The sequence below is a fragment of the Electrophorus electricus genome, chromosome 19 (assembly GCF_041902795.1).
Source record: "Electrophorus electricus isolate QZ-2024a chromosome 19, ASM4190279v1, whole genome shotgun sequence".
Lineage (NCBI taxonomy): Eukaryota > Metazoa > Chordata > Actinopteri > Gymnotiformes > Gymnotidae > Electrophorus > Electrophorus electricus.
In genome coordinates, this window is record NC_137515.1 from 3,392,815 (window position 1) to 3,405,000 (window position 12,186).

The 12,186-nt window shown below is 51.8% G+C and overlaps 1 protein-coding gene across 14 annotated transcripts in view; it reads right to left on the reverse strand.

Moving 5' to 3' along the window:
* msi2a (musashi RNA-binding protein 2a) overlaps positions 1 to 12,186 on the reverse strand; it is a 152,015-nt gene that overhangs the window by 59,531 nt on the left and 80,298 nt on the right. The gene's annotated exons all lie outside the window — the stretch shown is intronic.

Genomic DNA, 12,186 nt, shown 5'->3' on the forward strand with positions numbered 1-12,186 from the left:
ACTTGAGTACAGAAAGAACAGAACGTGTGAGCTATGTATGAGAGATCCACACATACAAAGGGAATGTATAGGCTGTGTGTGGGAGTGATAATGTGTGGGAGGGAGACAGAGAATGATCCTGTGTGTGTGTGTGTGTGTGTGTGTGTGTGTGTGTGTGTGTGTGTGTGTGTGTGTGATGGATCTGGTTTACCATTGTCTGACCAGCCCTCTATGTCATGCACACAATGACCAGGTCTTCAGCCGCTCAGCCCCCCGCTTCCATCGGACAGAAATATATATGCCATGGGCTTTTGTGCGTGCACGCGCGTGCGTGCGTGTGTGTGTGTGTGTGTGTGTGTGTGTGTGTGTGTGTGTGTGTGTGAGAGAGAAAGATAGAGAGAGAGTGCGAGTGTCCAGCGCGGCGGCCTCAGGACCGCTCCGATAAGGCCGTCAGCTGCCATTGTGCTCTGGAGATAAAAAGGACCGAAATGAAATCTGAAGGCTGAAAGAAGAAGCCATTTTCTCCTCCTCCCCACCCCCAGCACCCCAGCCAGGGCTTATCTGCCCCACAGAAAGCATTCAGAGAGAGGGCGCGCGCGCGCACACCTGTGTGGGATTGCTTTGGAAGCGTTTGGAATGCTCCGTCCTATTTGCACAGGTTGATCTGGAGTCTCAATTCCCGAACAGTCTAAGGCTGACTGCCACGCGGGGAACGCTTGCCGCCGTCAGAGGATGTCGGGAACCGGAGAGTGCTGGGAAGCGCGGAAAAAAATGTGCCAAACTGTGTGTGCAGCTTCCGCCCTTCCCAAATTGGATTGTTATTAAGGAGCGGCGGGGGCCACCCAGCACCGAAATGGTTCGGACGACACGGGCGTCTTTGAGGTCTGAGATGCGTCCGGAGTCCGTCTGGTCCGGTCTGGGAAGAACAACGCTGTTCATCACCACCATTAGGTTCTCTCTTCCCACGTAATCCCACTCTTTCCATCTCTGTCCCCTTTTCTCTCTCCCCAACAGTGTCAGAGGGAGGGGGGGGTTCTCATTAACCCAGTCCTCTGGCACTCAATAGAACAGCGTTTAAAGGAAAAACACATTAACGCAATGTCACACTGCTGCTCCATTCACTCAGACTGCTGCCACTGAGGTGAGACCGTTCTCTCTCTTACACACACACACACACACACACACACACACACACACACGTGGCCAGTTCTCTTGCCAAATGTCTCCTTTACATAATAAGCCATCAGCATTCAGACTCTGAAGACCTCTGTGGTGGAGGATGGGGGTTACGGAGGGTTCATAGGTCAGAGGGGAAACGCACAGAAACGAATACACACGCAAACAGAAACATGTACATTTCAGGGAAGAAAGCGATCATGCTTCCTAGGTAAGGGTGTGTGTGTGTGTGTGTGTGTGTGTGTGTGTGTGTGTCTGCTCTCTGCAGGCTAGCTGTCTGCACAGATGAGTTAATAACCCGGAGCAGTGGGCGGAGTCCGCAGCTGGCGTGGGTGTGACATGGTGTCCCGGTGGTCAGGAGCATGAGACACATGGCAAATAAGTCCCAGGCTATTCATTACTCCCCTAGCCCCGCCCACAGGGCAGTCTAGCACCCAACGCAGACAAGTACAGCAAGAGCAGCTCTGATATACTGGAGGGTAGAAGCATTACGCCTCTCCTCCCTCACACACACACACACACACACACACACACACACACACACCCACCCACTCACACTCACACACACACACAACTGCATGAGGAAAGGGTCACACACACAAAGGGAGTGTTCATAAACAAACAAGTGCATGGAATAAAATAATCAACACTGATGGTGTGTGTGTGTGTGTGTGTGTGTGTCAGAGAGACAGCACAGACACATCAACAACTGAAACCCCACTACACTGTTGCTGGAGAAACAGCCATCATTACACAATTTGTTCTCTTTTATTACCGCCATTGTAATTAGAAATAATTGAATTGGGGGGCAGAACGCTCGGTATCACACAGCGGCTGATCACTGACGCCATCACTCTCCTCTTATCAATTAGACACACTATCATATCTCTGCCATTAGCATTCTGACTGAACACAAAAGAACAGAAAGACAGGCTGCTTGTGTGTGCACACGTGTGTGTGTGTGTGTCCACCATCACGACGCCTTCCACATGGTTTCCACAGGAGACGTGTCACCGTCGGCGACGCAGGCAGCTGCACAGGAGGGGAGATGGAGAGATGAGGGACGAGGGGACGGAGAGGTGGAGAGAGGGAAGAGGTGGGGGCGTGGCTGGCAGGAGAGGGGGAACAAAAGAACAAAAAGAGAAAGTGGAAGGAGAAAGAAGAAAAAAGACGACAGAGAAAAATGGCATTTGTGAAGAGAGAGAGAGAGAGAGAGAAGTGACAGTTGGAAAGGCCGCAGTTTGATGGACCCGGGTGGGGGTGGAGATTGAGACTCCGCTGAGACCGGAGAGAGGGAGAGAGGGAAGGAGGAAGAGAGAGAGAGAGAGAGAGAGAGAGGGAGGGAGAGAGAGAGGGAGAGAGAGAGAGGGAGGGAGGGAGAGAGAGGAAGAGAGAGAGGGAGGGAGAGAGAGAGGGAGAGAGAGAGGGAGGGAGAGAGAGAGAGAGAGAGAGGGAGGGAGGGAGAGAGAGAGAGGGAGAGAGAGGGAGGGAGGGAGAGAGAGAGGGAGAGAGAGAGAGAGAGAGGGAGGGAGGGAGAGAGAGAGGGAGAGAGAGAGGGAGGGAGGGAGAGAGAGAGGGAGAGAGAGAGGGAGGAGAGAGAGAGAGAGAGGGAGGGAGGGAGAGAGAGAGAGAGAAAATTCTCCAGACAAGCTACTACCCCTGGGATCTGTCAGGGAGGGGGAGGGGCAAAGTGCGGGAGAGAGACTTCACTGAGAAGCAGGGAGAGCCAGGGGGCGTGGCCAAGAGAGGACGGCCCCTGCAACAGAGACCGAGAACGGGGAGGTCAAATAAAGAAATGGATGAAGATGGAGAGATCCAAGGAAGAGATGGATGAAGAGTGTTAGAGGTGGGGGAGTTGAGACAGGTGCTCCGGTTAAGGCAGAGGAGAGGCTCTGCCTCCCCCCCCCCCCTCCCGTTCCTTATCCAGTCTACTGTGTGAGTGAATGTCATGGGACTGGTGGTTAGTCTGGACTTGAAGGTAGATCCCACAGGCTAGAGGAGAGAGTATGAGACAGTGTGTGTGTGTGCGTGTCTCTCTGAAGCCAAAGGCTCAGCTGAACACTGGCAAATCTCTCTATAAAGCCCTAAAGGAAGCCACAACTCCTGAGCAGAGATATGAACGAACATACAGATACATACGTATACACACACACATGGCCCTGGCGGTACACACACACACACACACACACACACACACACACACAACTGTAGAGTATGCGTGCCCGAGCTGAACCAAGCCATCCACGTTAACACGTCCCCTGAGACCGAGATCCCAAGACAGTCCTGGGAAATCACGCCTGGTACTGAGGGAGACAACTCAGCAAAGACCACAACAAGGAGGGGATGAAAACACGCTTGACACACACAAACACACACACACTCAAACACGCACATGCACACACGCACAAACATGCACGCACCCACACAGACACACACGAGCGTTTACATGGGGAAGGTCTGGCTGAGGTCCACCCCTCCCTCCCCCACACTGCAGGAGGGAGGCAATCAGGCCTCCTATTAGAGCCAGGCATCGCGAATCAATTTCAGCAGCTGGATTAAGATGCATGGATCTCAGCATCTCCAGTAGAGAGAGACCAAGAGAGAGAGAGAAACAGATGCATAGATGGGAAGAGCAGACTGAGAGAGACAGGGAAACACACAGAGAGAGAGAGAGAGAGAGAGAGAGAGAGAGAGAGAGAGAGAGAGACAGACGGAGAGGGAGATCTACCATGAATGTCCTTGAAAGGAATCAAATGACCCAAGGGAACACAAGTTTTGCAATAATTTTCTGTTTGTTATGTACAAGACACACACACACACACACACACGCACGCACGCACGCGCACACGGACACACACACACACACACACACACACACACACACATCCTGTCTGGCACAATGAAACCAATGACAAGTGGATAACAGACAGAGTCAGAATGAAGAACCAGGCTGGACTCAATTAACACTGTGGCAAAATTACCATGCGAATGAAGGCGGGACGAGGTGGGCAGGGTCTGTGAGTGACTGGCGGCCCATCGGGCCCGCCCACCACTGCACACTGGTGATAATGGGGGCAACAAAAAGCCCAGACGACTGGAGGAACTTTTAAGCAAGTGCAAGACAATAGCGCAGAGGGCCCCGTCGGCATGGCGACAGGAGTCACTGCGTGCCCAGCAGACACTGACAGGGAGCGAGAGGGAGTGTGTCTATAGCAGGTGTGTATATGAAGGTTTAATATATATATTCTGTCTTGTTTTTCCACTTTTAATGCCATTTCTGTTAATTGCTTTGGCCACAGTTGTTAATTACAATCTATGCCAATAAAGCAATTTGAATTTGAAAGAGGGAGGGAGAGAGAGAGAGAGAGAGAGAGAGAGAGAGTCAGTATGTTTTGGAGGGGTGATGGGGGTTAAAAAATAAACGTAGTAAAAGAGCAGGAAAGAAAGATAAGATAACCCCCTCCCAACACACACACACACACACACAGTTCTCCTCTCTGAGTAACTAATGAACCAATAGCGTGGCTTTCCTTTTCCTCATTCACAGCTAAGCACACTACTTTACAGACCAGAGGACTCAGACACACACACACACACACACACACAGCATCAGCAAAAACATCTGTTATGGAGATCCTATTAAAACAGGCACAGCTAAAAACATCCCAACATGCCCACTGTAAAACCCTGTCTGAGACACAACCACAGAGACAGACAGACAGAGAGACAGACAGACAGCGAGAGATAGAGAGAGGGGGGAGTCTAGCTTTAATAATAGATGCAGCAATCATAACCTGCTCACTCATTACCCACAAGTGAACGCCCTTCTGTGTGTGTGTGTGTGTGTGTGTGTGTGTGGAAGGGGGGGATGTCCTCTCTCTAGCAGCAGTTATTATCTTCTTTATTATTCATCAAAACCATTTCCACAACAAACGCTTTTTTGGACTGCTGAGACCCGCAAGTCCTGCTATCCAAGTGTCACATGTCCACCGGTCACGAACTCACGAACACCTCAGGACCCGGAGGATCGGTCACTCCCCCCGCAAGCACCGTCTCACCTGCCACATCCCTGTCCTCAAAGAGACCCGGCTATATGTGTGGAATAACGGCGCTGGCGGGTCGGACCTGGGCTCGCTCTCTCTCCAGCTCTGGGAAATCTGAGCTCGGAGGACCCGTGCCACGCTCCGGAGCGTCCGGGAGCTTCCTCGGACCCGGAGCTTCCCTCCCAGCACCCAGTCAACGTTTAGGAATCTAATCAGCTTCCGCGGAGCAGTAGAGGAAATCCTGGTTGGACAAAAGCTCGGACAACTCGTTAAGTGCTGCCCGCTAAAGAACACGGAAAGAAGTTAACCTTCTCCCTGTGGAGGAGAGGAGTATACCAGTTTCACTGAGAGACAACAGAAAGAGAACAGCAAGGTGGTGGCGATGAATAATAATAATATTTCCACCACTGTAGGGATCTGTTAACGGCTTGAGTGCTAAACTTTAAAATCTGTTCTTTAATGTTTTGACTGGATCATAGTGGATCAGTCACGCAAAGGAATTTCATTTAAATTGAACGTAAAGTGAGAGAGAGAGAGAGTGAGGGGTGAATGGCGGGTGAATGTGTTGGTGAGATTTGATGGGTACAGTGTGTGCCCACGTACACACACAGACACCCACCAGGAACACACTAAACACACACACACCCCTACTGAAGAAGCCCCGCACAGCCCTTAATGCTGTTCAGTGCATTAGATATTTATGAAGCGGTGTGTGTTTAATGTGGACTCATCTCTGCACTAAACACACCGTCCAAACTCACTGTTTACCGTCTGCTCCCAAAACACTGAGGTTTGGCGCATGGACAATAGTCTCTCTCTCTCTCTCTCTCACACACACGCGCGCGCGCACACACACACACACACACACACACACACACACACACACACACACACACACGCGCGCGCGCACACCTCATTTCTTGTGACAATACACCAATACACACAACTGTCTTCTCCCACAATGCAGCACAGGCCTCTAGAAACCAAATGCAGGAAGTGGGAGGGCCATCCTGGCAGGCGCTGACCCGTAACGCTGGCGATGGCGCCATTACCACTCTACACGCTGAGGCGTGGGCACCAAGGCAGACGGCGACAAAACAAAACACACACAAAAACAAATAACAAACGAAACCGACGGAGGTTGGTGCGGAGACCCACGTCAGGACTACACCCACCAGTGCAAGCAGTCCGCACTCACAATTCAACAGCCTAGGAAACACCCGCCGCGGAAACATTCACTCTCTCTCGCGCGCACACAAAGCTGATAATGTGGGCATCAACCAGGCCAGGACCACCCACCTGCAGATAAGGACCGCCCACACAGGGGCTGGAGGGTGGGTTTATGAAAAGGTCAAAGGTTGCCTAAGTCCATCTGATTGAGACTGGCCAGAGGGGGTTTCATTTCCTGGAGAGTTGCAGTGACACCATTCCATCTCTCTCTCACTCACACACACACACACACACACACACACAGGATTTGTCCTTCACGCTTGTGCAGACATGATGAGGGGGCAGGCAGGACTAAATTCTGTTTTTAAAGGCTCTGCACTTCTACTCTTTATCTGATTAACATGAGAAAATGGCAGAGTGCCTCCATCTCTAAAACATACTCTCTCTCTCTCTCACACACACACAAACACACACACACACACACTCACATACACTAAAACATACTCCTACTCTAAAACATACTCATACACTCTCAAATGTACTCTCTCTCTCTCTCTCTCTCAAACATGTTCTCTCTCTCTCCCTCTCAAACGTGCTCTCTCTCTCTCTCTCTCTCTCAAACGTGCACTCTCTCAAACGTGCACTCTCTCTCTCTCTCATCCCCCTCCTTCCTCCCTCACTCTTTCTCTCTTCACACCTTACACTTTCAATTCCTGCAGACATGTCGTCACACCACACAGAATTCCTTCTGAGGTGTGTGTGTGTGTGTGTGGGTGAGCTGGGCAGGCTTAGGAGTAGCATATGCCAGGGTGGGTGTAGTTAGGTGGAGGGCATAACAAGGTGGGTGTAGTTAGGTGTAGCAAGTGACAGGGTGGGAGTATTTAGGTGTAGTTAGGGAAATAGGCTGTGTGTGTGGACTAGGCACACTGCTAAGAACATGCGGACATACAACCACCCACACTCACTCGCACACATCCACCCACATCCACCCACACACATCCACTCTCCCCTGGCAGCTGGCTGATGAGCTGAGCAGTGATTAAGAGTGAGTGAACACATCATTTCCTTTGTTATTGTGATGAGGCCAGGGAGAAAAGCCCTCAGGTAGACAGAGAGAGAGAGAGAGAGCGAGAGAGAGAGAGAGAGAGCGAGCAGGGGGAGGAGAAGCATATGATTAGGTGTGCCATTTAAATGACATTCACACTAATCGCCGATATCGGGTTCGCCGTGGTGAAAAAGGAAATACCAGCGAGAGTTTTCACAGCTAACGGTGATGGAGGCGGAAGTAGTGCGTGGCGGCGGCCAGATCCGCCCTTCCCATAATTCCCGTCGCCCAGAGATGTGGTTAAGCAGGCAGGCAAGCAGGCCTTAGGGAAATTACCCACAATTCCCTCCCAGGGCCAACACCACACAGCCCTGTACTGCTGACACACAACGTTTATCGCGCGTCACACACAGGCCTGCGATTATAACGGCCACTAAGTCGGCTCGAAAGGTCTTAACGGCGTTCCTGCTGCGGGTTAACTCGGACAACGGAGAAAGGACAAAAGCTCAAGCGCTGCTTTCCGTCTCGTTCCGCGCCGGGTTGCTGGCCGACACGTGAGAGGAAGCTGGACTTTCCAGCAGGAATACCAGGAACACGCCTCCATTTGAACTCAAATCCCTTCCTTCCTCATGCAAACGGAAGAGATACAAATGGACTCGCAAAAAGTGGAGAAAATGTAGGTGGGGGGTGGGCGATGGAGCAACAGCAGCGATCACAGGTGTGGCCGGTACCGGCGGGCGGTTTGAGAGAGGGAGGGAGCGAGGGGACGTGTCAGAGACGCTCAGATTGTTTGCTGTGTTAGGCAGCACTGTTTGGCTCCCCGGTAAAGCCAACAGTGCCACTGGCAGAAATCATTGTGATATCCTGCCTGTTTTTCTCTCCGTTTCTTTGCCCTACTTCCCTCCCCCTCTATCTCTGTCCAGCCACGTGCAGATGCCCCCCTCCGTAAACCAGCCTGCCCGTCCCGAGCCCAGTCGCATCGCCCTACCAGGTGGCTAGCTACCCCTGCTAAACGGCTGCTAACCAACACACCCAGCACGCCACCTGATTGGAGAGACTCACAGCATTGTTCTCACCAATCAGCTTCAAAGTGTGATCGTTGATATGCGCACTGAATTAGCATAAAGGCTTTTAACGCCAGTCCAGACAAACTCGTTACATCTGATACTAATGTGGCAAGAAAATAAGGCACAAAACAACCACAGTGTAAGAGAAACTTATCGGAACCAAACAGAGGCACATATATATGCGTACAAGACTCTCTCTCTCTCTCTCTCTCTCTCTCTCTCTCTCTCTCTCTCTCTCTCTCTCTCTCTCTCACTCTCTCTCTGCCAGCAGAACTCCTCGGTGCCGGCTGGGAACTGAATTGGCTCCCTGGGCTGCCAATCCAGGTAAGAAGATTAGAGACACACACAATACAGCCTTCTGTTCCTCTTCCAGAAACAAACTCGTCCTTTATGGTGCGCGCACACACGCACACACACCCCTAGAGCGTCCATGGCCAAGAATTTTTCGCTCAACCCAATACCTGTGAATGGCTCACGCCATTCTGTCTCTCTCTCTCTCTCTCTCTCCCCCACCCTCTCCTTTTTTCTTTCCATCTCTTTGTATTAACATCCCTCTTTCTCTACCTTTTTTTTTCCCTCCTCCCCCTTTTCAGTCCTGAGTCACTCTCACCGTGGCAAATTTTCATTCATCCTTCCCGGTCTCACTGCGTCCAATCACAGCCTAAGTTTCTCATTCTTGCATCATTTCAAAAAAAAAAAAAAAAAAAAAAGAGGGTGAAAAAAAACAAACCAGCGAATTTAACCTGTAATCAGACACACTCTTTGTTAACTTGGCAGAGTGGATGCCATCTGGATGCCAACCAACACCCCCCACCCCGTGTTCCTGTTACGTTTCTCAGCGTTTCATCATCGTACCCCTCTGCCGTTTCATTAACGGAAATAAGACGGGGGTGGGGCGGGGGGCATCAGAACAAGGAGGGTGGGGCCTGGAAGGTGATTCTCCGACTCACTCACTGTACCAGAGCAGAACTACATCTCCCACAGTGAACACGCCTCTATACGCCGCCGCTGGCAGACAGAGGAGGGGAGGGGGATTGTGGGAGCTGAAGTCCTGCAGAAAGCCTCTCTGTTACGCCTACTTCTGTTCTCTCACACACACACGCACACACGCACGCACGCACACGCACGCACGCACACGCACGCACGCACGCACACGCACACGCACTCACACGCACACGCACACGCACTCATTTGTGCGCACACACACACCCACACACCCTCCAGGCATGTCTGATGGGAAAATAATGGTTTCCATGGCGTGTAACATGGCGGTGCTTGGACGAGCGCAGGTCTGACAGGGATTTTCCTGAGAACAAGCTAACACTTCCTGCTCAGATTAAAATGTTCACCACTCGTGTGCGGGGTGGAGGAGTCAGAGTGTAGTTGGAGGGAGGGGGGGTTGTATGGATCAGACCAAAGTGGGGTTACAGGGGGTGGTGGGGTGTATGGATCGGACCAAAGTGGGGTTACAAGGGGTGGTGGGGTGTATGGATCAGACCAAAGTGGGGTTACAGGGGGTGGTGGGGTGTATGGATCGGACCAAAGTGGGGTTACAGGGGGTGGTGGGGTGTATGGATCGGACCAAAGTGGGGTTACAAGGGGTGGTGGGGTGTATGGATCAGACCGAAGTGGGGTTACAGGGGGTGGGGGTGTGTATGGATCGGACCAAAGTGGGGTTACAGGGGGTGGTGGGGTGTGTATGGATCGGACCAAAGTGGGGTTACAGGGGGTGGTGGGGTGTGTATGGATCAGTGTGGAATAATGTGAGTGTGCGAAACAGTGAGGATGAATGTGAGTGTGCAAACATACTCCACCATACTGAAGATGCAGAGAGAAAACAGAGAAACAGAGAGAGAGAGCGTATGAGTGAGCGAGAGAGAGTCAGAGAGAAACACAGAGAGTAAAACAGAGTTAGAGAAAGAGGGAATGTTCTGTCCAGAACAATGAATCCCACTGCCCAACACACACACACACACACACACACACACACACACAGCCCTCCTGTGTGAACATCAGGGAGAGGAGAGACACCGCGTTAGAGCACAATGTGCAGGGCAGCAGGACTGATGGCTTTGGAAAGCTCAATTTCCAACACAATCGTCCCCATTTTAGTCCTGTAAATGCCAGCGAGATGGTGTGCTGCAGTCTTTTGTGTGAGGACCTCACTCTCAGAAAAGAGAGAGAGAGAGAGAGAGAGAGAGAGAGAGAGAGAGAGAGAGAGGATAAGAAAGGACAAAGCGTCTTTTTCAGCTTCTGTGGTCACCTAACTCAAATGGGGGGAATAACTTTCAGCTTCACTCTACCATAAACCACCCGCTACAGGACGGAGAGTAGCCGCCCCCCACAGGGTCAGGTCTAGCGTGCAACTTTCATCATAAACAAAGCTGACTCATTAGCAGAGAGGTCTGTGTTCACAAGGTGAAAGTGCAGTCCTCAGGAACAGAACCGGGGGCCGGCCCGGTTCGCTCTGGCTCCAGGTGGCCTGGTTTAGTTTCCCCCACAACGCAAACACATTCCCGGCCCAGACTAGAGGTCATTCCAGTGCTTTCGGGGGGGGTTGAGAGGGAGAGAGGAATAGAGAGAGGGAGTGGGGGATGTGTGGAAGAGGAAAAGACCACCAGCATATCCTGAAGCGGAAATGCTCTCCTCACTTCATTACAGACCAAAATAAAAGCTGCTATTCTTGAGTCTGGCACACAGCGTGTAGGTGTGGGTGCGTGTGTGAGAGTTTGAATTTAGGAGCTGTTTTAGAGGGAAATTTCCGGGCTAGCCCCCAACGGATCATTTGCATTCTACTGACCAACAACGCTGCGTCAAAACCAGAACGCTGCCTGCCTATCTCGGAATGACAGAGTCCCGTGGGCGGACGCAATAGCACGCAACGGCTCCACGCAAACAAGCCAGTTGGCGCCGTACGGGTCGCCCGTGCCTTCAAGGCCGTTTCGGGACGTAGAACGGCGGTTCCCGATCCCAGAACCGGCCATCTGGACTCCGCACAGCCGCACTTCAACCGTGCCGCTACGGTAACACGCGTTCGGGAACCAACGGGAAGTAAATGGAAAAAGAGTGTGGTCTCCGCATTGCTAACGAGGTGTTACGCAATACCGGGCCAGATGAGGGACAGACACCCGCTTCCTGTACAGAACCGGTACCGACTGTCCCGCGCGTGACGGAGTTTCCCCACTAGTGTTACTGTTCAGGACTGTATTGTGATGCTTTTTATTAATGCTGCCTATTCTATTCAGGGTTCATCCACAGTGCAAGGGAGATACAGTTATTATAGAATTTCTCTCTTTCACACACACAGAGGCATACATGCGTGCACACACAGAGTACCGCAGGGCACTGGATTGTATGGCTGTGTGCGGGGAAAAAGCGACAATGGAACACCAGCCAGAGGAGCGTGGGGTAGAGAGAGAGAGAGAGAGAGAGAGAGAGAGAGAGAGAGAGAGAGAAGCTTCTCTACCGTATTATCACAACCCTTTTTTAAGCCACAACGTGAACACACCAAGACACGCCCAAACTCCACCCCCACACACGGCACAGTCTCTACCACAGGCCCTGACCACAAGCACTGTTCACTTTTCACCCAGTGGTGCTTTTGACTCGACGACGAGCAACCAAGCCACAGACAGACAGACAGACAGACAGGTCTGATAACGCACCAACGGCGCACACCGCGATGGACCAGCCTAGCCCATACACA